This window comes from Sciurus carolinensis, chromosome 3 (genome assembly GCF_902686445.1).
Source record: "Sciurus carolinensis chromosome 3, mSciCar1.2, whole genome shotgun sequence".
Taxonomy (NCBI): domain Eukaryota; kingdom Metazoa; phylum Chordata; class Mammalia; order Rodentia; family Sciuridae; genus Sciurus; species Sciurus carolinensis.
The window spans coordinates 88,730,936-88,758,404 of NC_062215.1; positions in this window are offsets into that span (position 1 = coordinate 88,730,936).

Genomic DNA, 27,469 nt, shown 5'->3' on the forward strand with positions numbered 1-27,469 from the left:
ACATTAACCACTGTGGGCTCAGTTGGCATGTCATCCATCAGACAGATGGAGAGGAAGTGAAGCTAGAAACCCCCAAGCCTGGCACCCTCTGGGCAGGAGGCTTGAATGTTGAGATGTCATGCAGAAGCAGGCATCTCTTAAACTTGTTTTGTTTTTGTGATATAAGTGAGATGAACAGATGATGACTATGGTGGGGATTCACCCAGTGAGGTGGTATTGCTGTGGGCTGTGGGAAAGATCAAAAGAATCTATCTGGATATTGGTAGTTTACAATCAGGTGATGAGTTAAGATAATAGATTATATAGAGAAAGCAGTAACATACAGTCTATGGCTGTATCCATTATCCAAACAATTGGAAAAATTTCAGTGAAAAATAGTCATCAAGTCAACTGAACCAAATTAATTTGGCAAGGCTTAAAGGGTTCTGGATATATACTCATTGACAACATTAGGTGCTTCCTAAAGCATCTACTTTAGAAATTTGATGATGTTCACTTGGGTTCTATGCAAATGTCCTTTACACATCCACATAGTTAATGGTTTCGTCAGAGTCAATTTTTCCTTCCTGGAACCAAACAAAAATGTCACCTCCCTCTTGGAGAGATTTAGTCATTGACAGAAACATAATTTCACTTATCTAGCAAGAGAAATGTTGACACTGACAAGAAGATAGTACCTTTTACCTTCAAAACTGTTTTATAGGAAGCAATTTAAGCTAAAATAGCTTTTTCTTCCATTTTTCTCAGTTTTATCAGCAATGATTATTCTCTTTGCTGCTTCAGTGGGTCTGCTGTGTCAATCCACCTCCAAAGTGCTTAAGACTGATCTGAATGGCTTCTGGTTTAGAATGAAGTTAAATATCCACTGGTCAGTTCTTAAGGTTGGGGCATCTAAAAAGGGATCTTGGACAAGTGTTTTGTGCAGGGTAACTATAGGGGTGGAGGGGATGTAGAAGCTCACTATGGTAAAAGCCCCAGAGCTGGGGTTACCTCTCTGAGAATCATCACCATGTTGACAAAGCCATTGCAAGGAGAACTGTTCCAGGTACTGATGCATATGGGAGCATGAGAGAAGAGCCAAGGAGAGTAATAATGGAGTGATCCATGAATCTATGTCTGCTTTGTGGTTAACAAGGGGTTCCTTGGCATCTGAATCCCTGTCTTTAATCCCAGGACTCCTCCTCACAAGCTCTGTGACCTTTTATGAACTCCTCACTCTCTCCAAGCATCATTTGTACAATGAGGATAATATGATTCCTACTTCACCAGGGACTTTGGTGATAATATGTGTAAATCATTTAACTTAGTCCCTGTCACATAGTAAGTGCTCAATAAATGTTACACTAGCTTTTTATTCCTTCATCATATGGGTCTTTCTCATCAGACTGGGAACTCACCTGGAATGAGAATTCTAACATAGCCATCATTTTACTCTTGTGACTTTCTTTGCTTCTCCAAACCTTAGAACAGCCTTGAGGTGGCCTCTCCTCTTGCTTCCATGACAGATCCTGCCCTGTTTGAGGTCTCCTCAGACCTCCTTAGCTGTTATTTTCTAGTTTTCTTTGCTGCATTTCCCTCTTACGCTAGATCTCTAAACATCAGCTTCTTTCCTGGGCTTTCCTCTCTTTACTTATTCTATCATCTCTAAAATTGATATCTTCTGAGCTGATCTCTCTTCTGACCTTGACTCATACAGATTTTTATTGGACATTTCTCCTTGGATGTCTCCATAGACAAATCAAATTTTAAAACTAAAGAATTCAAAATTAAAACTATTATTCCTCTTCTTCCCTTATCAAATCATTTCAGTATATAACTATACTAGTCATCTAATTTCTCCTGCAGAAACCTAGTGGTCCTCTTTTTCAATCACCATAGCCAATCTATTAGCAAGTCCTTTTGGTTCAGAACCATTTACTCCCCTCTACCTCAGTTGCCCTTACTACAATCCAGGTTATCTTCATCTCTTTTCTGGCATTTAAAGTGGCCTTCTAGCTGTTCTCTCCATTTCTACCCTTGACCTCTGAGAGTCCTGTTTTTTATGTGCAACCAGAAATAACTCTTAATTCACAACTGGGTTGCATTCCTATCCTGATTGAAATCCATCATGATTTTCTTTTGCATGTTGCAGGAAGTCCCAAGAAGGGCCTACAAAGGTCCCCAGGAATCTGGTCCTTCCTTTCTCAAGCATCCCTATATTCACTTATTCCCTTCACTCAAGCCCTCTTGTTTCATGCCTCAGAGTCTCAACATGGGTATTCCTGCTGCTTAGAAACCCTTTCTCCCAGCATCTATGGCTGCTCCTCTTATTCTTCAAATCTTATTTAGAGAGTCATATTCTAATTCAGGCTGCCCTTCCCCTAGTCCTTTCTGTCCTAGTCTCCTGTTTAGTCCCTTCACAGCACGTTCCTTAATATGCAATTCTTTTATTTAATTGATTTCTGTCCCTTTATCCTACTGGGAAACACTTGAGGTTTCTCCAGTGCCTAGCAAAGTGCCTGGAACATGGTAGGACTCTGACTATTTGCTGAATGAGTGAACCAACAAGGTACTGGCTAGATGTGCATTGAATGAATGAGAGAAGTTAGTGACATCTACAAGTGTGTAATTCTTTTTTGAGGTGATTCTTTCTAAAAGATATAGCATTAAACCCAGTGAAGGCTCCTATGTGGGGATGAGTTGGAAATTTTAGGGCATAAGGCTACAACTTTTATTTTAGCTCTTTTAATAGATTATGTGACCTTGGGTGTGTTTGCTAACTGCTCTCAGCTTTAATGTTCTCTTTTGTGAAATGAGGATGAAATATCTTTACCTCAGAGAGTGTTGTGAGGATTAAATGAAATAATGTATGTAAATCCACTGCATACAACTGGCACAGAGTAGGGACTCAATATCTAGTCACACATTTTTTTTTTCTTCTACCAAATACAAAACCTGTGAATTTCAGGCCTCAGAGTTTGTGAGAACGGTAGTTTGGGAGGAGAGAGAGAGGATACTAGATGCTGACTCCCCCTTGCCCCATATCTTCTGCACTTGTCCCCCAATCACAATATTGAAAATCTCAGACCAGGGCAAGGGGGACCATTTTTCCCACGGTAAATGTTGCCAGTCATTTTGGGGCATATGGGTCAAATAATTTTCTTTTGCTGATCCTTCTTTGAAGTTGCATATTTCAGTTTTCAGTTCCTTCAGTTCAGAATATTATTGTACTTTGGGGAGAAGTTCAATGTCATTTATTTTTTCTAATCCTTGGCTCCCACATCCATCAGCTAAAGAGCATGCTTGGGCAGATACTAAGAGGTCTCTGAGAACTCCTAACCACCTTTGCTTGGTGTCACTGTATACTATTGTCCTAATTTCTCCTTTATTATTATCCTATTTGTCTGGAAACCTGCTCTATACTCTTATTCTGATCCCCTGAGCAGGTGGTGTGAGATTTTCTGGAATCTGAACTGCTCTCCTTCCTTGGCTTCTGGATTCCTGCCTTTCCCTTTTCCATCTCCTTCCTGTCCCTCTTCCTGCCACCCTTCTTGCTCTTTCTTCCTCCAGTCCTCTGTAGTCCCTAATTTGCACCAGCTCTTCATTTAATGCTCTTTTCATTATCTTTCTGCTTGATATCTTTTCTGCTTGATTGGTGGAGCGGACATTTAGGTGCTCATGTTAGATCTCCCTGGGTCTACCTGTAATTTCAGCCATAGACATGGAGGATATTTTTGGACCTCCTTGTTCCTTTCTGTTTCTCTGCCTCAGGGCCTTCTTCAGTACCAAGGGAATAGCTGATCTTGAGCAAGCACAGCTCCAAATGCAGAGAGGGTATTGCCTCGGGGCAATGCTCAACCATTGGAGGCTTGGAGTACTGGCCTTGGGTCTTGTTGACTCATTGGATTTTTGTAGAGATGGAGGAGCATGGGATGACTGCCAGAGTTGGAGAGGCCCAAGGAGACTTGGGTCCATACAGAGGACACAGGAGAGACACCAGGCAGGGGTTGAAAAGCCTCAGGGCAGGAATCTAATTTGTCTTTATACTGTACCCCACTGTAGTATTGGCATCTAAGTGTTTATGAGGTGTTCATTGAAATAGCAAACCCATTTCTTCACATGCTGATTCCTTTCTGGAAAGCTGCTCTGTCAGAATGGCTTTCTTTGCAAAGCCAGGTGCAGCTACCTAGGTACTGTCCTCAAGATATTGATAGATTTTTCTCTTTTAATATTTGTTTCATTGTTGCACAGAATATCAGTATTAGATTCATAAAACTGCTATTTCCTTGTCATTTGTCAAACTACTTTGGAAGTCATTTGCTTTTTGGGGGGATTAATCTTCTAGAATATTAGTATTGCATGGAATTTCAGTAAGCATCCTAAGTGGCTCAGCAAACTGTAAATTGTTTAGCATTTATATATCACTTATATTTTTCAGGAGCTCAACATTAGTTAATTTTCATGACGCTTAGAGATAAGTGTCATTTCAATTCATGATTTGTATGTCTCAAGTTTATAAATGTTCTCTGCTTGTTTTTCTTTTGTCAGTAGCTCTTTTACTTTTCATTACTAAGACTTCTATTTAATTTTGTTTGTTATCTTTGTGAACTGTGAACATATGAAGAATTTTATTTGATGCACAACATCTATTTGAATAATTTAGGGCTCAAAGTGACCACCTTGGTCTTATGTCCTACCTGGCAATACTCCTCAGAGTTAGAGGTTTATAGGGAGGTACAGCAGCAGAGGACAAATTGCTTCCTGAAAAGTAGAGTTGTTCTGGGTTCTAACCATTTCCACCATTAGCACATTATCCAGTAGCCTTGTCAAAGACATCCCCAAACCTTCCTCACTACCACCCCAGCTCCTTGAGTGGAGAAAATGGGAACATTGGTCCAGGAATGGGTACTAGCATGTGCCTGACTGAGTATAGGAGGTACCCCAAGGAGGAGCACAATTTAGTGGGGATGGGCTGCTAGAGGCAGCCACAGGGAAGTCTAGTTGTCTTTTTTGGGGAATCTGCAACTGATTCTGCAGGAGGCTGAAAGGTAACTGAATGCTGCCAGAGAAAGCTCTACACCACTAGGATGAGGCATAAAGCAGAGACCACCAACGTTAGATTAGCCCAGATGTGGAGCAATCCTTGTCGGGCTGTCTTCTCCCTCCTGGCTCCAGGCCATGACTATGGCTGGCTTGGAAACTTTCAGTACGTGGACTGTGGCAGTGGCCTGCTACAATATGAGCTGAACTGACAGACACTGCCCCCAACTAATACCATGATATTCTACAACGATCTCCTTACATTGAAATGATTTCCATGGATAGATAAGTTTGAGAGGGGTGGTAGTGAGGAAGGTTTGGGGATGTCTTTGACAAGGCTACTGGATAATGTGCTAATGGTGGAAATGGTTAGAACCCAGAACAACTCTACTTTTCAGGAAGCAACTTTATGTATTTGCCTCAAAGAAAGTCTCGAATTAGAAAGAAATGAGTTATCTTATGCTGCAGGGTTAAAAGTATGCTATATCAGCAGAAATGGAGACTTAAGAGCTAAGCTGAGATTGGTTATAAGTACATTTTAAAAAATCAATTTTATAATTTTTTAGGCTCTCATGACTATGAAGCATTTTATCAGTTGTTTTATTATTATCCCATTCAACAAGTGAGGAAATTATATTAAATAAATAACTCATAGGCACCTAGCTCGTAGAATTTGGTACTGTTTTCAAAGCTGTGTCTATCTGGTCTATGGCCCTAATATTTTCCTTAATGGATTGTTTATGCTTCCTAAACTTTTCTACCAATGTACTCTTAAGAGGCAGATGAGGTCAGATGTGTAGTCCTTTATTGGAGCAGTAAGGGGTGTTATGGTTTGTATCAGAATGTTCCCCAAAAGCTCATATGTTGAAGGTTTGTCCCCAATGCAGCAATGTCCAGAGAGGGCTTTTTGGGGAGAGGAATGATTGGATCATAAGGGCTTTGACCTCATCAGTGGATTAATCCATCAATAGCTGAATGAACTTCTGGGTCTTGATAGAAACTATAAGCAGGAGGGACATGATTAGAGGAAGGAGGTCACTGGAGGTGTGCCATTGGGGACTATGTAGTGTCCCTGGCCTCTTCCTTTCTCTCTCTGCTTCTTGGTGTCATGAGCTGAGCAGTTTTCCTCTACCACACCCTCTGTCATTATATTCGGTTTCACTTTAGGCCCAAAGCAAAGAAGTCAGTCAACCATGGACCAAAATATCTGAAACCTTGAGCCAAAATAAATCTCTTTAAAGTTATTTATGTCAGGCATTTTGGTTATAGTGATGAAAAGTGACTAGTATATTAGGGAATTGGAATTTCTTTGAGCCTCATTTTTCTTTCAAAAATCATGTGTCATATGAAGAGATCATATATTTTGCATGCCACTACATATTATTATATATTTTCTCTACTTTTAAAATGTTTTAAATGATGTAGTGTTAGAAAAAAATAATTTTTTTTTGATAAGCCATTTTTATCCTTTGGCATCAAATGTTCCTCAACATACTTTGGTGAACCTTTCAGGGTGCACATATCCCAATTTGAGAGCCAGTGAAATGCATATCTTAGAGACACAAAAGGTTGATTTATGGTAAAAAGCAAGAGGGTTCAAACAAAATACAAATTTTTTATAATTATAGGAGAAAACAAAGAGAGAGAGAGAAATAGAGAAACAGAGAGACTGATCAATTGACTCAGAAGGTTAGGAGAGGGTACTAATGAAATCTGAGGCTATAGGTTTTTATGGGCCTGTGGGGACTGGTTAACTTTGTAGATTAGATCAGGAGGTGACTGAGACTGAAGTTGTCAGTCTGGTCATAATATGGATCATCCATAATTACAGAATCCTCTCTGGCCATGCCTGTGAGGGGAGTAGATCTCTAGGTTGGCTTGATGAGAGTGGTGGTCCTCAAGACAAAGTAGAATTAGAGAATTAATTCTCCCATGGGTGGGACTTTCACTCTGATTGCAAACATATTCTGGTCTCTAGAAGTGCTCTCTTGCTGCTCCTCTCTTCCTCTTGGGATAGGTAAATTCACTGGATGACTTTGGACTTCTAGTTTGTTTTCTAGAACAGGTGTCCTAGATATTGGACATGAACATCCTCATTGTTGAAATGATTATAATTTTTCACTTGTAAGTTGCTAAATTAGCATACTGGTTTAGTAATCTACCTCCTATAATTTTTTAAGCAAATGTTTGTTCCCAGAGCTAGAGCACAAATGGGTGAAGAGAAGTTTTTACATCAGCAAAGCTGAGAAGAAGCCCTTGGTCAGAACCTGCAGTCTTGAAGATGAAGTCTCCCTCTGAGACCAGGTCTGAGCAACAAACCAGCTGGTCTCATCTACTCCTTTCTATGCCATCTCCTATTTTGGGTGTTCAACCTTAGACTTAGGGAATGGGAATGACCTTGTAAAAGTATTTGGGAAATACAGATAGGTAAATGACATGGCATCCTTGCTTAGAAAATTGGAAAAAATGATAATAAAACCCAGAGCTGAAGAGGCTGTAGAGAAAACTGTCCTTTCATAAGCTGTGAGGATAAACAGGTAGAATTTTCACTTTTTTCTTACATAGGAAAATATTTTGAAATTCTCATGTCTTTTGATTTACAAACTCTAATCTAGGAATGAGTTGGAAGGAAATAGATGAAAAGTATTGCTTATAACAGGGAAAACTCTCCACCCAGCAATATGTGCCCTTCAGTACGGAAGTGGTGAGGTAGATCTGGCTTAGATATATGATGGGATGCAGCACAGCCAATAAAATGATCTTGTAGGAATATGTCCTCAAACGTGGAAAGATATTAGATATTCCTGATCCAAAAGAGTGAAAAAAAATATGTGTATGTATACGTATATATATGTATATATAGGTATATGTATCTATCTATCTATCTATCTATCTATATATATATATAGAGAGAGAAATCTCATTTTGTATATAGTACAATGTATATTTTTCTATATGTACATTCGTATATGTATGCATGCTATGATTTGGATATAAAATGTTCCCCAAAAGTCCACGAGTTCAAGGTATGATCCCTGGCATGGTGCTATTAGGAGGTGGTAGAAACTTTAAGAGGTGGGTCTAGTAGGAGATCTTCTGGTCATTGGGGGTGTGAATTGAAGGTGATTATGTGGACCTTAGTTTCTTCCTCTTTGTTTTTCACTTATCTACCATGATGTGAGCATTTTGTCCACCATGTGCTCCCTCACTTCAGGCCAAAAGCAGACGGTCAATGAACTGGACCAAAATCTCTAAAACTGTGTTTTAAAATAAACCTTCTCTCTTTACATGTTGATTATCTCAGGTCTTTTATTACAGTAATAGAAAGTTGACTACCAGAGTACATGTGCCCAGCCACAATGGCTATCCCTGAGAAGTGGGATGAATACTGCTTCCAACAGAAATACAACTCGTCTCTCTCCCTTATTACATCAGAAAACCCTTTGGTGTTAGCACACTTAGGCTTCCTAACTCTGTCCATCCACCCTGTGTCAGTGGTTCTCTGTCCTTGGTGTTTTAGAGCTTGACAGATTGGCTTCTGGCTGCTGATCATAAATGCTGCCTGCTCTGTGTTCCTGATTATTCCATCTTTACCCAGCATCCCCCTCCTCACCATTCCCAGCTGAAGCCCTCATACTGTTGACATTTGATTCTTCACAAGCCCATGAACACCCTCCTTTACATCTTGGCTGTTGTTCTTTGCCAAGTGAGGTGCCTTTGGGATTTGACTTCTTTACCCATCTCCTGGTCCACTTGGCCATACATATGCCCATATAGTCAGCTTGCTGCTATGCCTCCTCAGTCACCTGCAGGGAGGCCATGCCATCTGTTTGGTTTTTCCTCATCCCTGATGTGTTTCTTTCATCTCCCAATCCATCTTCACTGCCCCTATGCCTTTGGCTGCCCACATGGCAGGGCCTGTCACTCATTCCTGGAGAATGTCCAACATGGTGGGTTGAGTGGCAGTGAGCTCGCCTTCCATGTGGGAGGACTGGCGGAGATCCAGGCAGCTTTGCTGGTGACCCTGTCCTGCCATTCTTTATTAAGCATGACTTGTGCCTGGGATGACTGACATTGTGTTTCCACAGAGAGTTGGTCTTAACATGTACATGGAAAATGGCCTTAGTGATGGGTAGAACAATGGGATTTAGGGGGAAAAAAAGTTCCAGTAATCAGGAAATATTTAATGCTGTACTTTGAAGGCATTACCCACACTCTTTCTCTCTTTTTCTTGTTTATGATCCCTAGTATTTGTTTGGACAGCCCTGAGATTTTATTAGAAAAAGGTGCCAGAATCATAGATAATTTTAGGCAGAAGAATCTGTGTTTTATAAATGTTGGTTCTGTTACTTATTGTCTGACAATCTTGGGCAATTTGTCAGTTTCTGATCTTTAGTTTCATCACCTGATAAAAGGTGATGAATAATGTAATAATGACAAAAATTATTTATTGGTACAGTTATCCCTTGGTATTCACTAGAGATTGATTCCAGGACCCTCCTTGGATTCCAAAATACACAATCCATGTATGCTCAAGTCCCTTACATAAAATGATGTGGTATTAGCATATAACATATGCACATCCTTCCATGTACTTTAAATCATCTCTAACTCATTTAGAATGACTAATAAAATATGAATTCTATGTACATAGTTGTTATAGTATGCTTTTAGGGTATGTTGATAAGGTAAAAATTTCTACATATTCAGTACAGATATAACTTTTTCCCAAATATATTTAATCCACATTGAATCTGGAGATGTAGAATCCATGGATACAGAGACCAACTGTATATACTGTAAGCTAAACTGTATATACTATGCTAAAACATTAAATTGAATACTCCTCAACATAATAAATACTATTAATTTCTTTTTTCAGGTGAGGAAAAAGCTTAGAAATCTGCACTTATAAGGTGTGGAGCCAGTATATGAAACCAATCATCCTACTATGAGTTTGTTTTCAAAGTTTCCACCATTTACTTCTCCCAATAAATCGGTGGAGGTCAAGTACCCCCTTTATCATCAGCATGTATAAGTACTCAAAAACTGTCCCCTCCTAGGGGCTCCTGGGTCATGAGATCAGGTTTTGGAGTCAGAGTCTTTCTTCATGAACATCCCAGGAATTTACAACTAAAACCCTGGAGGTGGGCTGGCTGCCTGTCTCATATCTGAAGCTGTAGGCTGAATCTTTCATGCCCTATGTGACAGTGAGCAATGAAACTCAATTTATGATCTTCCACTCTCTTTATGGAGCCTCTGTTCCTATACCCCATCAATCATTGTCACTTTGAATTTTTGCACTGTCTTAGAAAATCAACCTATGTTGATCTTGCCATTGGTTTAAAGCTTCGCAATGAAGATCTATGCCTATCTTGTCTCCCAGAAATGGGAATTATACCACATAGAATCTTCAACAACATCAAACTTCCAACAACAACAATAAGGAAAATGGTTACAGCAACCACCATACTATGATTAATGTTAACCGGATCCTACCCCACGGGACACCCACCATTTGGTATATTAAGTGATGAGCTCAGGGATCTCATGTTAAAATTTCTGCTGGATGAGACAGTAGTCTAAGTGAGGAAACAGGCTAGCAGGACCATAATGAACCAAAGAACTTGTGGTCTCACCAAATGGAAGACTGCTACCTAGCTCTGACCAAATGTTGCTATGCTAGACTGCAGGCTCAGTTTTGTCAGATATTTACATTTTTCAAGAGAAAGTGAAATTAGGGATTTTTTAAAATTTTAATTGTAAAAAAACGGGATACCTGTTGTTTCTGTTTGTACCTGGAGTAACGGCATACCATTTGCGTAATCATACATTTACATAGGGTAATGGTATTTGATTCGTTCTGTTATTTTTCCTCCCTGCCACCCCTCCCACCCCTCTTTTCCCTCTATACAATCCTTCCTTCTTCCATTTTTGCCCCCCTCCCACCCCCCAGAAATTAGGGATTTTTATATACAATTTCCTCAGGTAAAAATGTTGGCAAATTATTCACATTAAAAAAAAATCCTTATCTGTGGAATGTATACTCTTTGGTTTTTTAGCCTCTGACTCAACTCTTTTAGGTTGCTGAGTGAACACCATAAAATAGTAACAGCATAAGCCATGATCATGGCATGGTGGGTATAATCAAAGGTTTTCATACCAGCAGTTCCCTAATGAGTCATTGCAAGACCACTGCCATTTAAGAGGGACCACTCTAATTGCTGTGGCTCCCATGCAAACTCCTGGATCCCATCATGGCTTCCTAATTTTTGCCTTTTACCTTTAACATTCTTTGTTCTCTCTGCTGGCCTGGTTTCCTACCAGTTGACCACAGGCATGTCCTGGTTCTTCTAAATGGTTACTCTTTTGGCTCTGAAGCTCTCCATCAACTTTGAAAGGAGTTAAACTGTCAGTCTACAATTGAAGCTCTACCAGAGGACAGGCTTTCCCTAGATGGACTCTACCTCACACCCAGTGCATTTTCTCTTGATACTCTTGATGTTGCTTCTCCTTGTAAGGGGCCAGATTTACCATCTACCTTGTGGAGGCCCATAGAAATGGAAATCAACACTGTGTAGATTCTAGTCATGTAATGCAATATATGTGTCTCCAATGCTCAAGTAACACTAAAGCACACTTTATGGGCTCAATTGTATTCCATCCCCAATTCGTATGTTGGAATTGTAACCCCTAGTACCTCAAAATTTGATTATATTTGGATGTAGGCTCTTTAAAAATATCCAGTTAAGATAAGGCGATTGGGCAGGACCTAATCCAGTATGATTAATATAAGAAGAGGAAACGAGAACACAGATGTGTACAGAAGGAAGACCATGTACACAGATCACACACAGAGAGAAAGCCATCTACAAAACAAGAGAGAGGTCTCTGAAGAAAGCAATCCTACTGCTATTCTTTGATCTTAGACTTTTATCCTTTGGAATGGTGAACAAATAAGGTTCTATTGGCATTTTTGTTATAGCCTAGCAAACTAATACAGTTTCTAAGCAAAGCAATCAGCCTTGTGCTGTTAGGTCCCCAGTGGGGCCTTTGCAATCATCACTAGATGCAGTCTGATCTCATGACTCCAGAGATCCACCTTATGCATTTGACCAAGAAGTTTTGAACGATTGATTCAAAATGAATTTGTGGGCATAGGTAATTCCTGATCAGGTTGGGTTCCTCCCTGGGACTGAGATAAGCACAGTGGAAGTCAGACATTGGAAACTGAATGCTTGGTGGGAGTCCATTTAGTCAAGAGAAGAGGCAGGGTTTGTTTGGATAGAAAAGAGGTATTGCTGAAAGCCTATGGGATTAGGGGTGGGTTAGGCTTTGATTCATGGTTGGTTGGAACACATGGCTTATGATCAAAACTGTGAATAATGAGAGAACATTAAAAGCCTATTTTTTATGTCAGCTTAAAGGCCTTGAATGAGGTCAACTTAAAAATTCTCTGGCCTATTAAACTTGATCACATCATTTGGGTTTATTTTCTGTCAAATGAAACCTACATAATGATGTATTCTGTTTGAAAAACATTTATTGCTTCTGCACACAAACATCTTCATCTTGTGTCTTGCATTGTATTTTACATATATTGACCAACACTGACATTAGCAAAGAAAAAAATTCATTAGTTGAAATGCAAGGAATTCATATTTGCTAGGAAAATGTAAAACTACTGATACATGTTGTTTTTAAATCTGAGAACTTCCAACAAATGAAGCCTGGCAAAGCTTTGGAAGTCACTTGAAGTTGCTGGCTGTGGTCACACAGCACAATTAGCAGACCATTGCTTCTTGGCTTTACTGTGGGTTGGCACAAGCAGTGCCCTGTGACAGCATGAGATCAGCCCTGCTGAGTGGCATCCCCATTGATCTTGACTCTGAGAGTCAGAAGAGCTGAGAGTGAGAGTATCTCAGTCCTGCAGAACCTTCAATGTCCAGATTTGCATTTTCACCAGTTGATAGTTTTCATATTTGACAAGTAAACAACCCTCTTTGTGTATTGGTGATTAACTGAAATGCATCAATGCAAGTTTATATGGAACAGAAAGTTCACAACATTGATTTGTTGAAATGAGGTAAGAAAAATGCTATGCTCTCAGATGAGTGAGCCCTTGGTAGGACCAACAAAATTGCTGAACCTGTTACTCAAGAGGGGAAGAGTCATAAACTATGGTGAGTGGGACCTCATCTTTCTTTCCCTCAAATGAAAAAAAGTCCCAAAGGCAATCAGTAGTTGCTGACTCAGGGCCAACACACTTTTTTACTTGGACCTCAACCATTTATTCTTTAAGCACTTGTTGAGCACCAAGTATTTGGCAGGGACTGTTCTAGGTGCTGGGGATGCAGCAATGAATTAGAAACATGGTAATTGGTCTGGTGGACCTTTCATTCTATTGTAGAAGGCAATAAATATATAAGAAATGATGTCACATACTGATGCATACTGTAGGAATATTAAATAGGCCAATGAGATAGAAAGTAGAAGGTCAGTAAAGGGCATTGGCAGGGGATCACATTCATTTAAGCTGGGACCTCAATTATGAGGAAGAGACAGCCATGAGAAGATCAAGGGGAATAACTGGAGTGAGTGAAGAGCAAGTGCAAAGGCCATAGAATACTCCATGCTTGTTTGTTCAAGGGCAAAGCAAGGACTCACACGACAAGAGCATTATGATCAATGGAGAGTTGGAAGGAGTTGATGTCAGGAGGAGTCAGCTTAGGTGGGTCCTTATGGCAAGGCATGGAATTTATATTTTATTCTAAACTACCTCTTTCAACTAACAACAAGAAGGAAGGCACTGAGTTTAGAGAAGAAATGTTAACTACAGGCTCGTGGATGGAACCTGACAACCATCCTTGTTATTCTTGTGTCCCAGGTTTACCGTGCACAGTGACCAAGTCAATTTACAGAGCTAGGCCTGTTTGATTCTAAAATGTGTGCCTTTCTGGACCTTCCCTTCCTCCTTCCCTACCTGATTCTGAACGCAGAAATTGTATGTTACTGAGGACATGATTCTAGAACTCACCCTGATTTCTACTACCTGTGACCACATAATGCTCTGAGATTCAGTATCTTCATCACATAAAAAGGCCTTGGGTGGGCATAAAGTCTGTTTGGGCCTTAACTGTGAGAATACATTTTATAGTATAGGGGTAAAAGGGCTAAGAAAAGATGTATTAGTCAGGATTATCCAGAGAAATAGGACCAATTGAATATATGTTGATATATAAGAGGGGATTTATAATGGGACCTAGATAGTGTTATAATGGAGGTCAGGAAGTCTCAAACTGTCTACCATCTGCATGCTGGAGAACCAGAAATGTTGATGATATAATTCAGTCCTAGTCAGAAGACCCGAGAACAAGGGAGCCAATGATGTAACTTCCACTCTGAAGTTGAAGGCCCAAGAATCAGTAACTCTGATATCTGAGTGTAATGGTTTAAATATGATGTGTCCTCCAAATGCTCATGTGAGAGATTATTCAGGAATGTTCAGAGGTGAAATAATTAGATTATGAGAGCCATACCCTAACCAGTGGATTAATCCATTTGATGGTTTAATCATTTGAACAGTTCAATAGGTGGTAATTGTAGGCAGGCAGAGTGTAGCTAGAAGAAGTAGGTCACTGGGGGTATGCCTTTGGAGTTTATATTTTGTTTCTGGCAAATGGAGCTCTCTCTGTGTACTGGCAGTCATGAACTGAGTAGCTTTCCTCCTCCACACCCTTCTGTCATGATTTTCTACCTCACCTTGTGCCCAAAGCTATGGAATTGACTGGCCATGGACTGAACCTCTGAAACCATAAGCCAAAAATAAACTTTTCCTCCTCTAAGTTGTTCTTGTCAGGTCTTTTGGTCACAGTGATGCAAAGCTGACTAATGCACTGAGTATAGAAGAAGACATATATCAAAGTTCTGGGATAGAGGGAGGGAGGTGGTGGGGGAGAGGGGAAGGGAGGGAGAAAGAAAGAGAGTAGGTGAGAATATGTTGGTTCACCCTTCCTCTGCCTCTCTCCACCCCTATTCAGGCCCTCAAAGGATTGCATGATGCCTGCCCTCATTGGTGAGGCAGATCTTTACTCAGTCTACTGGTTCACATGTTAATCTCTTCCATAAATGCCCTCACAGATCCACCTAGAAATAATTTTTGCCAGCTACAGAGATATCCCTTAGCTGAGTTAAGTTGACACATAAAATTGTCACAAATGATTTCATCAGAGTTTTAAAATACTTGAAGCGCATTTTATGAGGAATAGTGTTAACTTTTCACATGAAGGTAAGTTTACACATATTAGGTTTCTTTTAAGTACAAGTTCTTAACTGATGTCCTTAGACCTCTAAGAAATACATGAAGCAAGTAGTGGGGTTCACAAACTGTTTTATACATTTCAAAAATGTCTAATGGATAATGGAACCACTTTGGCAGATTCTGTTTGGGAGAATCTATCTACTAAAGCTAAATCCACATATGCCCTAGGGCCCAGCAATTTCTTTACTAGGTATGAGTACTAAATACTGAAATGCTTATATATATATTCCCCAAAAGATAGGTACCAAAATGCTCAAAACAGTACTATTGGAAATAGCCCAAATCAGGAAATTACTCAAATGCCTGTCAACAGTCGAAATGATAACTAAATTGTTCTGTATCTATAAAATAGAATATGCATTAAGCACTGAGAATGAATGATCTTTATGTATAACATGAATCTTAGCCAATGGTGAGTGAAGATAGCCAGAAGCAAATAAAATGTACTGTAAAAATCTTTTACATGAAGTCCAGGACAAGGGAAATTACTCAGTGCTACTGGAAGTCAAGAGAGAGGCTAACCCTGAGGGGTGGTGGTATGTAGTGTACAGTACTAGTAACAGGGGTGTTGATAATGATCTGCTTTTGGATCTGGGTGCTGGTTATGTGAGTGTGTTTGGTTTGTGAAGATGAACTGAGCAGTACATTTTTGGTGTGTGTGTTTTTCCATAGTGTATCATACTTCAGTTAGCTTACTAACTAGTTTCCATAGTGTATCATACTTCAGTTAGTTTACTTCAGTTAGTTTCTAAAAATGTGTAATGGAAACTTATACTATAGCGGTTTCTAGTTTTTATTCATACTGGTCAAATATGTTGATTCATGAGATAAATGAAAGAGAAAATTAATTATTGCTGGGAAATCTGTTTTGTAAGGCAGTGATTTCTAAAACATGGCCCCAACCCAGGAGGGGAAGTGATTAACAATTTTCTTGGGGAACCACTTGTGAAAACCTTCTGAGCTGAAAGGCCAAACTTTTAAAACAAGATGTCTCACTGGTGGTGAGTTTGTCATTAAGAGAATCTATAGAAAGTGTGTGAAAGATGTAAGAGACTGTCACCATTCCAGAATGACTTCGATTTAGAACTTATAAGACACAGAGGAAAAATACATTGCCCATTGTTAAAAATAAAAATAAAAAAAGACACAGGAAGGTGAATCAATGATCTCTCTCTGCAGGCATTTTAAGATTGGCTTATTAAGAGTATTCTGTTCACTGAGAGTGAGGTGAGGATCCCAAGTTTACTTGGGCTCTTCCTCTTTGACCTAACTGGAGAATTCTAGAAGGCCAGCGATGTTGTCCAGTGCTTGGATGCCACCTCCCGGTCAGTAATTAAACAAAGAAGACCTCAGGAAAGAGGAGGAATTGTGTGCTTGATTGAAAGTGAGTTTGTCATGTGTACCAATGAGACAAAGGACTTATGTTCTGCTAGAACTGGGGTTTACTGTTCCTCTTGGCAGCTGGACAGTCTTCCACCATCTGCCAGCCACCCTTGCCACCATCTGCCAGCCAGCCAGACAATCCAGCCTCCTGCCTGTTGTGTGCCTCAGAGGGGGCAGTCAGGCAGTCCGCATAACGGAACCAATCCATCCTGGTTCTGCAGAGACAATGCCAGAGTAGGGGCTGCTGCAGGTGGTGCTGGGGAAGTGAGAAACTGCTACCACTTGTCGCCTGGCTCCATTTAATTAGTTCATGGTAGTGACTTCAATCTGGATGCCTAGAGGAACTGAGGGACAGCTGTCTTCCTTGGAAAGACCTGGAAACCCAGGTCCTAGAAAGGAGGTAGAAGGGTGTTTGAGTCACCTATTTCACTGCTGGACTAAATGACCTGACCAGCACAACTGTAAAGGAGGAAAGGTTTATTTGAGGGCTCATGTTTCAGAGGTCTTAGTTCGTAGAAAGCGGGCTCCATTCCTTGGGCTCAAGGTGAGGCTGAACATTATGGCAGGAGAGGGTGGTGGAGGGAAGCAGCTTACATCATGATGATCAGGAAGCAGAGAGAAACTCCACTTGTCAGATACGAATACATATACCCCAAAGCCACGTACCAGTTCCCACCTCCTCCAGCCACATCCTACCTGCCTCCACTTTCCACTCAGTTAATCCCACTAGGGATTAATTCACTGATTAGGTTATAGCTCTCAAAACCCAATCATTTCTCCTCCAAACCTTCTTATATTGTCTCACACGTGAGCTTTTGGGGAACACCTCACATCCAAACCATAACAAAGGGTCAGCAACCAGAAGGAAGTTGTCTTTAGCAGACATTACATGGCAGTGAGAAGAGTTCATCAAAAGCCCTGGCTTGGGCCCTATGACTCAGCCAGGAATGTAAGGTGGAAGGCATCTCTAACTAGCGAATACTCTCATATCTGTATCCACTTCTCCTCTTGACCCAGGAGGTAAATCTGGATTAATCTAAGCCAAATTGAGTTCATTTCTTCTTGCCAATGACTGGTCTAGGGAAGGGAATTTATTCTAAATCTAACCAAAGAGAAAAAGAGAGGAAATGTATTGCAGGATGGTTGATTTATATTTCCTCACAGGTAGGAGTGGTCTCCTTGTCACGTCATGATATGATCCTGAAATGCCTACAGGCCCAGAGATTAGTTGGCACAGTGAGGATGCTGGGGGAAGAGAGAGAAAACGTAGATTCCTCAAGCTACCACAGAGCCTTTAAAGTAAATAATCTTGAGCTGAATTTCCATTATGGGAGCTAATATGTCTCCCTTATTATTTAAGTTATTTGAGTATTTGGTTCCTTGTAGCCCAAATGCCTCAAATGAATCTGAAACTTCAATCCAAAATTTTCCCACCTGTGTACACATATTATCAATTTCCAATTAGAAAGTTTTACTTGGATTTTATCCTATGAACAATAACATTTCTCATTCAAAATATCTAAAACTTAACTCCTCATCTTTTCCTCAAAGCTTCATCTCAAATTTTTATTAGAAATAATTAAGGATACTTGGACTTAACCTTTGTCCAGTCTGATAATAAACCATAAACATATAGAACATAACATAATTATACTTTAACAATCACATAAAGCTCTATGTTCTGTGAATGCTTTCTGTGCAGTGAATCCTGTGCTAGGAACTTTTATGTAGGTTTATATAAACTATTGCAAATCCTTAAGACAATACTGCAACATGGGTCATTTAATCTCCACTGTGCATTTTAGGGGAATACAGCTTAGAGAAGTTTGTTAACTTCCCCAAAGTCACACAGTTTATCTTGGCTGAAAGGGGATTTTATCACAGCATACACTTCCTCCCCTCTGAATACTCTTCTTCTCTGACCACCTTTTCTTCAAACCTGTCTTGCATCTGTATGGTCATTTCCTCTCTCAAATGGTTACTCTTCAGAAACAGACCTTAGTGTCTCGTGCTTGGACTACGGCAATGAAAGAGGTCTCTGGACTTTCTTGAGTCAAATCTAAGCTGTACATTCTTGCTCTAGTGATTTTCCTAAGACTGTGCGTTCTGCTTTCCCACTTTAAAATCTTCAGCAATTTATCATCATCTGTAGCAGCAGTCACGGTGGCAGCCAAGTAATATAAATGTGTGAAGTCGGTTGGAGGTATGACACTAGGCTTAAACTGCTTGTGTTGGGACCAAGTGCTTTCTGAAAATTTTGGCACTTCAAGTAAAAAGGCATAGGTTTGGTGACCAGTTTGTAAGCAATGGGTTTTAAGACAAAATCCACACTTTCTTTGCTGGCATTCAAGGTCATCTAAAATAGAATTCTGAACTACTCCTTCATGGATGTCAGTGAGAACCTCTCTGAAGCCGCAATTAGAAACACGGGCCAAATCCCTCCATTCTCTCTGAATGGGCTTGACCTTCATTTAGGTTCTTTCTCTCCCTTTGTCCCAGGAATTTTACCCATGACTTTTTCCCTGCCACTCATGTTCGTGACTCAGCTCCAGTCTCTCCTTGAGAAAGCATTCCTGGGAGCTTACAGAAGAGACTCTTGTGAGAGGATCCCAGGGCCCATAGGCCTGCCTCCTAGGTCATCTTTGTTGGTCTTTTTCCAGGCCTTAGGTTGAGTATTTCTAGGGACAGAGAACTCATGGCTTTCTAACACAGCCCACACCTCCATCAGGTTGTGTTGCATGTTCAAAGTCCTGCCATCCAATTTTGCCATCCTGAGAAATACAAAGGTGGCCTGGGCTCACAATGCAGGGCCACCCATTGCAAAGCCTTCACCAAGGAGTAATGGTGTGTGTAAGTATACACTGGTGAGTGCATATGCGGCTGTGTGGGTGAGTTGGGGGGTTGTGAGTGTGTGTATGGGTGTTAGTGTGGACTGGAGCTGGGAACCGGGTAGGGTTTTTTTGTTTTGTTTTGTTTTTTTGTCTCCCCGCCCCCCCCAAAATCCCTGCCTCAGAAAACCTGAAACTGATAGCATAATTAAACTAAATTTGTAGATTGGGAAGTCCCTACTGTGGACTTCAGTATATTTATCCATCCCTCTGCTAACTTTCCCCAGCAGATCAACTGTGGCATTTCTTGGTAATTAATCTCCCTCCTCTTTGTGCTGTTGTGAGTTGTGGTGCCACTGTTCCCACATCACTGGGCTTTCCATGGATATCTGTTGTTTGTTGAAGTAGACCCCGTAGAGGGAAGGGGTATTCCTCACTCTGGCATCCCTCCTAACTCCTAACAGAGAGGTGGCAGAGCACAGGTGCTCATAAGCATCTGTCACCAGCTCCATAGAGAACAGAAAGAACCATAAATACAATGGAACAATTTCCCCAGGGGCTCTTCAGGTTAAATCAGGCTTTTACCAACAACATTACCTCTCAGGGTAAAGGGGCTTTAACAGACCATTCATTTGAAAAGTCTCCCTTCTACTAACCTGAAAAACATTTCTCTGTGACTTCTAACAATTAGTCTACAAACAACAAGAATTTCTGTTCCTTAGAGTAGCTGTTACAGTAGACAATCATTACATATCCTTTCACATATGTAGTGTGAATTAGGTGTGTGTGTGTTGGAATTCATGTCCACTGGGAATAGTATCTTAGCTATAGTAAACCTTTGTGATAATGAGCTATGCCAACTGGAGGATCTAAAAGTGAAGAAAAATTTTTTCATTATGAAAACCAATTTATTATATAATTTATATATTTGAAAGAAGAATATGAAAAAGAAGTAGTTTTAACTTTGTATTCAGTCACATTTGGATTTAATTATAATTTTTTATTTGCATTTCTTCTTTTCCATTATATGGCATAAACTTATAGATTTTTAAATAAAAAATTTAAAAATTCTCAAAAAGAATCTCATTGTTACTTTAAATTGATGATAATTAGGTAGAACCCTGGCAGAGAAGGGCTCCATTCTTTGGAGATCCCATCCTAGGAAGGGTTAAGTTGGGTACTAATTTTCATTTTCTGTCCCTGGTTCTCACTTTCTGGAGGACACCAACACAATCTGGTACTTTTTCTAGACACTGAGTTCCACAAGCATGGTTTATTGCCAGGCCCCTCCTGACCTAGAATGTTTCTTCAGAAATAGTGCTGCACTCTCCAAAAGATAGGCAAAATCTGCATTTAAGTTTTGATTCTGCATCAGGTGTGAGCTGGGGCAAGAAATGATGTAAATTTAAAAGGATTCAGTAATAAGGGGGAGGACCTACATCCCTGTGCACTGGCCATTAATGAAAGAGTAAGTTCATTTTTTTACTGAATATTTCCCATGCTTTAAAATTTTTCTTTAAAGAGCACATGTTCTTTTACTCATGCATTTAATCTTCTACTAAGTATCTGTTGAAGCACTTGCTGTGTGCTAGGTCCTGTGCTAAGATGAACAATGGGTAAGTGACCTCCCCTCTAGGAGCTTTTCACTTGATGGATCAATTCATTTTATGCAGTTTCTATGTGCCAAGCATTACACTGGGCATAATCTAGTTTAGTCCTCATAATAATTTCATGGTAGAGGAGTGATTATCCCCATTTAATAGATGAAGACTCTGAAGATGAGCAATGTAAATACTTTGCCAAAAGCTATCAAGTAGCAGGACCAGGTTTGGATCTCATGGCATATTACTTTTCTGGTCACGTGTATTTGATTCCCCTCCCCCATTCTGTTGACCTTGGGCATGGTCATGTATTGATTTTATCCACTGAGAGGAGAATGGAAGGGATGTCATTTCTGAACAGAAGCTTTAAAATCAGTATGTTATTTGTCATGTTCTTTGTTATGGTGACACTGCCAGATAGAGGCTGCTCAAGCAGCTTGGGTTCCAGGGTGAAGAGACAGCACAGCTCGGCCCATCCTCAGTGGGCATGAGAGTGAATGAGAGATGAACTATTGCTGTCATCAGCCGCAAAAATTCACTCGTTCTACAACATGACCTGACTGAGTCTTTAAACCAAAAGGCTAGAGGACCTTCTTTATATTATTTCTGAAATTCAAGAAAAAGAAAGAAAACGAAGAAAGGAAGAGAAGCAAGGAAAGAAAATCCAGAGAAAGCATTAATTGGGGCTGGATCTTTTAGTCTAAAATTGTTTATATGGATGGTTGGTGTGTGTGTGTGTGTGTGTGTGTGTGTGTGTGTGCACGCACGTGCATTGTCTGTCAACTACTCCTCCATTGTTAAAATCTTACATGCCTATGAGGTTGACTGACACCTGAGGACTCACCCTGATTCTTGCTGTCTTGATGCCTTTGCTGATACTGCTTCTGATATTGCTTTGTAGTTGAGTTCAGTTCCATAAGCATTCATTGAGCATCTTTTGGAATGTCTGTTATCCTGCCCCTTCGAAGTCCAAACTCCAGCCTCCTTTGAGAAGTCATTCCTGATGTCTTCAGAACCATAGGATCTATCTCACTCTCCTGTGAGATAAAATTGTTCGCCACATATCACATATTATGTAGAACCACTTGCTATCATTTTTCCCCTATATTGAATAATATTTTTTGTACAGGGTCTATTTTCACCCCTGTTGCTGATCCCAGTGTCCTCTCATTTTATTTATACATATATGGTGATATTATACACATATAAAATTATATATATAAATTACATATACTGTTTTTATTCATGCATTATAGTTATACATTAATAATGGGATTCATTTTGACATATTCCTAAATATGTGTAACACAATTTGCTCCATTTCAGTTCCTATTACTTCCCTTTTCCTTCCTTCCTCCGTCACCCTGATCCCCTTCCTCTATTCTATTGGTCTTCCTAGTATTTATTTATTTATTTTTTTAAATTGGTGCATTATAGTCACACATAAAGGTGGAATTCATTGTGATATGTTCATACAAAAAATCCTATAATTCAGCCAATTTACTCCAAACTTTCTCCCCTTTTCCATTTCTCCTCTCTCTGTCTTAATCCCTTTCCTCTACTTACTGTTTTCCCTTCTTATTTTCATGAGATCCCCATTTTAAACAATTACTTATTTCTCTTTAGCTTCCACATATGAGAGGAAACTTTGGACCCTGGACCTTCTGAATCTGGCTTAGAACGATGTTCTCCAGTTCCATCCATCAATATATCAGCAAATGACATAATTTTAGTCCTTATGGCTGAATAAAACTCCATTGTTTATATACTACATTTTCTTTACTCATTCTTCTCTTGATGGACACATAGGCTGGTTCCAACTTGACTACTGTGACTTGTGCTGCTGTAAACATTGGTGTGCTTCTATCACAATAGTATGCTGACTTTAGTTTTTAAAAATAAATACCAAGGAATGAAATGGCTTGGTCACATGGTATATCCATTCCTAGTCTTTTGAAGGAATCTCCATACTGCTTTCCAAAATAGTTGTACTAATTATAGTTCCACCAACAATTCATGAATGTGGTTTTCCCCTACATCTTTGCCAGCATTTATTAATATTTGTATCCTTGCTGATTGCTATTCTAACTGGAGTAAAATGAAACTTCAGTGTAGTTTTGATTTTCAACCCTGATTGTTAAGGATGTTGAAACTTTTTTCATGTATTTGTTGACCATTTGTCTCTATTCTTTTGAGAAACATCTGTTTCATTCATTTGCCCAGTCATTCATTGGATATTTGATTTTTTTGGCATGTGTATTAAGTTTTTGAGTTCTTTTAATTTTGTAGATATTGATCCCCTGTTGGAAATTTGATGGCAAAGATTTTCTCCCATTCTGTAGGCTCTTTCTTCATGATCCCAGAACACTGAGGAAAGAATTTGAAGAAGATCTCAGAAGAAGGAAAAAACCTCCCATGTTCCTGAATAAGCAGAATTAATATTAGCAAAAGCAATATACAGATTCAATGCAATCCCCATCAAAATACCAAAGGCATTCTTCATAGAACTATAAAAAACAGTTCTAAAATTCATATGGAAGAATAAAAGGTCCAGAAGAGCCAAAGCAATGATGAACAGTAAGAGTGATACTGAAGACATCACAATATCTAATCTCAGATTATACCACAAAGCTATAATAACAAAAACAGAATCCTACTGGCATAAAAACAGATTTGAAAGCTAATGAAATAGAATAGAAGACACAGACAAATCCACATAAATAAGTCATCTGATCCTTGACAAGGGTACCCAAAAAAATATGTTGGAGAAAAGATTGGCTTTTTAACAAATATCACTGGAAAAACTGGGATAACCATATGTAGAAGAATGAAACTAGATCCCTATCTATATCGCTGCACAAAATACAACTTCAAGTGGACCAAAGACTAAAAATTAAACCAAACTCATTGTAACTGCTAGGAGAAAACACACCAACATATAGGTGCAGGCACAGACTTCCTTAATAGACTCCTAAAGCTCAAGAAATAAAATCAGAATCAATTAAGTGGGGTGGCCCAAATTAAAAAGCTTCTGCACAGCAAAATAAATGAGTAAGAGTGTGAAGAGGAAACCTACAGAATAGGAGAAAACTTTTGCCAGCTACTTTTCAACAGGGAATTGATATTCATAATAAAAAAAATTTAATATCAAAAAACAAAGAAACAAATAACCCAATGAACAAATGGGAAAATGAACTAAACAGACATTTCTCAAAAGAAAAACACAACTGGCCCACAAATACGTGAAAAAATGTTCAACATCCTTAGCAATCAGAGAAACACAAATCAAAACTACACTGAAATTTCACCAGTCCAGTTAGAATGTTGAATTTTTTACATTTTTTTCATTTTAACTTTAATATTTGTTTAACAAGCATTCATCGTCCATATCAATGGGGTTCAGTGTGAGATTGCAATACATGCCCATGCACTGATCAAATTCAGCCTCCCTTTACTTCTCCAAGTCGTCTCTAGTAGTCACTTGTGTGCATTCAGTTGGACCTTGTTTTTGTTGTTTTTGCTGTTTTGTTTTAATTTCTACATATGACGAAGAACATGGGGAACTTGTCTTTTTTATGTCTGTCTTTTTTTTTCAGTTAACAATGTCTTCCAGATCCATTCCCAATTCACTTAACATAAAATCCATGATTTTAATAATTTAAAAGGGACAATTCAGAGGTTTTGAGTATAGTCATAGTGTTGTGCAACAATTATCACTCTTTAATTCCAGGACATTTTCTCCACTCAAAAAGAAACCTCAGACCTATTAAATAATCACTCTCAATTTCATCTTCCCTATAGACCTTTCCAACCAGGTATTTTTATTCCTTCTCCTCCTCCTTAAAAAAATATTTTTTTAGTTGTTGATGGACCTTTATTTAATTAATTTATTTATATGAGGTTCTGAGAATTGAAGCCAGCACCTCACACATGTGAGGCAAGTGCTCTACCACTGAGTTACAACTCCAGTCCCCTCCTTCTTTTTTGATTTGCCTGTTCTGGACATTTCACACAAGTGGAATTATATAATATGTTGCCTTTCAAAACTAGTTTTTTTCATTTAGTACAATGTTTTCAAGGTTTGTGAAGATTGTAGCATGAATCAGTACTTATCTCCTTTTATGGCTGAATAATATTCCATTATTTAGATACATCATTTAAAAAATAAGTTTATTTTTATTTTTTATGTTTTTATTAGTGTGTTGTGGTATATTCATATATGTATATAGTAAAATTTGGTTAATTTCATTGTTTAATTGACAATTAATACTTTTATATATTTATGAAGTACAATGTGGTGTTTTGATCTATGTGTACATTGTAGGAAGGTCCAGGGAGGCTAATACCTGTTACCTTATCAATTTACCTTTTGTTGTAGTGTAAGAATGTCAGAATCTATTATTTTGACAATTTTGAAAGATACAATGCATATTTATTAAATGTGGTTACTGTGCAGTGCAGTAGATCACTGAAACTTGATCCTCCAGCTGAGACTTTTTACCTTTTGATAAACACCTGACCTTTCCCTATTCCTTTCCTTTGGTCTCAAATGCTGATAGTCACCTTTCTATTCTTCATTTCTAAGAGATTGACTTTGTAAGATTCCACATTTAAGTTGCTTTCATGCAGTTCTGTCTTTCTGTGCCCAGCTTATTTCACTTACTATGATGTCCTCCAAATTTCATACATGCTGTTGTGAGTGATACAATTTCCTTTTGTCCTTATCCACACACCCATTGATGGATGCTTAGACTGCTTCCATATGTTGGTTATTGTGAAGAATGCTGAAATGAACCTAGGAGTACAGCTCTCTCTTCAACATAATCGATTTCAATTCCTTTGTATATATACCCAGAATCGGGATTGCTGGTTCATGTAATTATTCTATTTTAATTTTAGATTATTTTCCAAAACAGCTGTATCAATTTGCAGCCCCACCAACATTGTGCAAGGGTTCCCTTGTCTTTTTATCCCTATCACACTTTGTCTTTTTGACAACAGTCATTCTAATTGGTATGATGTGATATCAATTTTGGTTTTAATTTTTATTTCCCTAATTATTAGAGATTTGGGGCATTTTAATTAATTTTTAATGGTTCATTATAGTTACACATAGTTTTGGAATAGTTACACATAGTTTTCCACTTGTGTGAAATGTCCAGAACAGGCAAATCAAAAAAGAAGGAGGGGACTGGAGTTGTAACTCAGTGGTAGAGCACTTGCCTCACATGTGTGAGGTGCTGGCTTCAATTCTCAGAACCTCATATAAATAAATTAATTAAATAAAGGTCCATCAACAACTAAAAAAATATTTTTTTAAGGGAATTCATTTGGACATTATTATGCAATCATGGAATATCATTTGCTCTAATTCATTCCCTAGTACTTCCCTTTTCCCCCTCCTCCCTCCCTTATTCCCTTTCCTCTGCTCTACTGACCTTTTTTCTTCTTTTATATATATATATATGTATATATATATATTTTAAATTAGTGCATTATAGATATACATGAAGGTGAAATTCACTGTGGTATATTTATATATGTACATAGGATAGTTCTGTCAGTTTCTTATATCTGTTGTCCATTCATTAAGGAGGTGAAAGATGGATACTGAAAACTAAAACTTTAATTAATTGTGTTGAAAAAACTAGATAGCCACATGCAGAGGAATAAATTGGATCCTTATCTCACACCATATACGAAATCAATTCAAAACTGATAAAAACAATTTAATATAAGACCTGAAACTATAAAGCTATTATAAGAAACCATAAGGGTCTGTCTAATTGCTCTGGCTAGAGTTTCAAGAACGATATTGAATAGAAGTGGTGAAAGAGGGCATCCCTGCCTTGTTCCAGTTTTTAGAGGGAATGCTTTCAGTTTTTCACCATTAAGAATGATATTAGCCATGGGTTTAGCATAGATGGCCTTTACAATGTTAAGGAATGTTCCCACTATCCCTATTTTTTCTAGTGTTTTGAGCATGAAGGGGTGCTGTATTTTATCAAATGCTTTTTCTGCATCTATCGAAATAATCATGTGATTCTTGACTTTAAGTCTATTGATATGGTGAATGACATTTATTGATTTCCTGATGTTGAACCAACCTTGCATCCCTGGGATGAAACCCACTTGATCATGGTGCACTATCTTTTTAATATGTTTTTGTATGCGATTTGCTAAAATTTTGTTGAGAATTTTTGCGTCGATGTTCATTAAGGATATTGGTCTGAAATTTTCTTTCCTCGATGTGTCTCTGTCTGGTTTAGGAATCAGGGTAATATTGGCTTCATAGAATGAGTTTGGGAGAGTTCCCT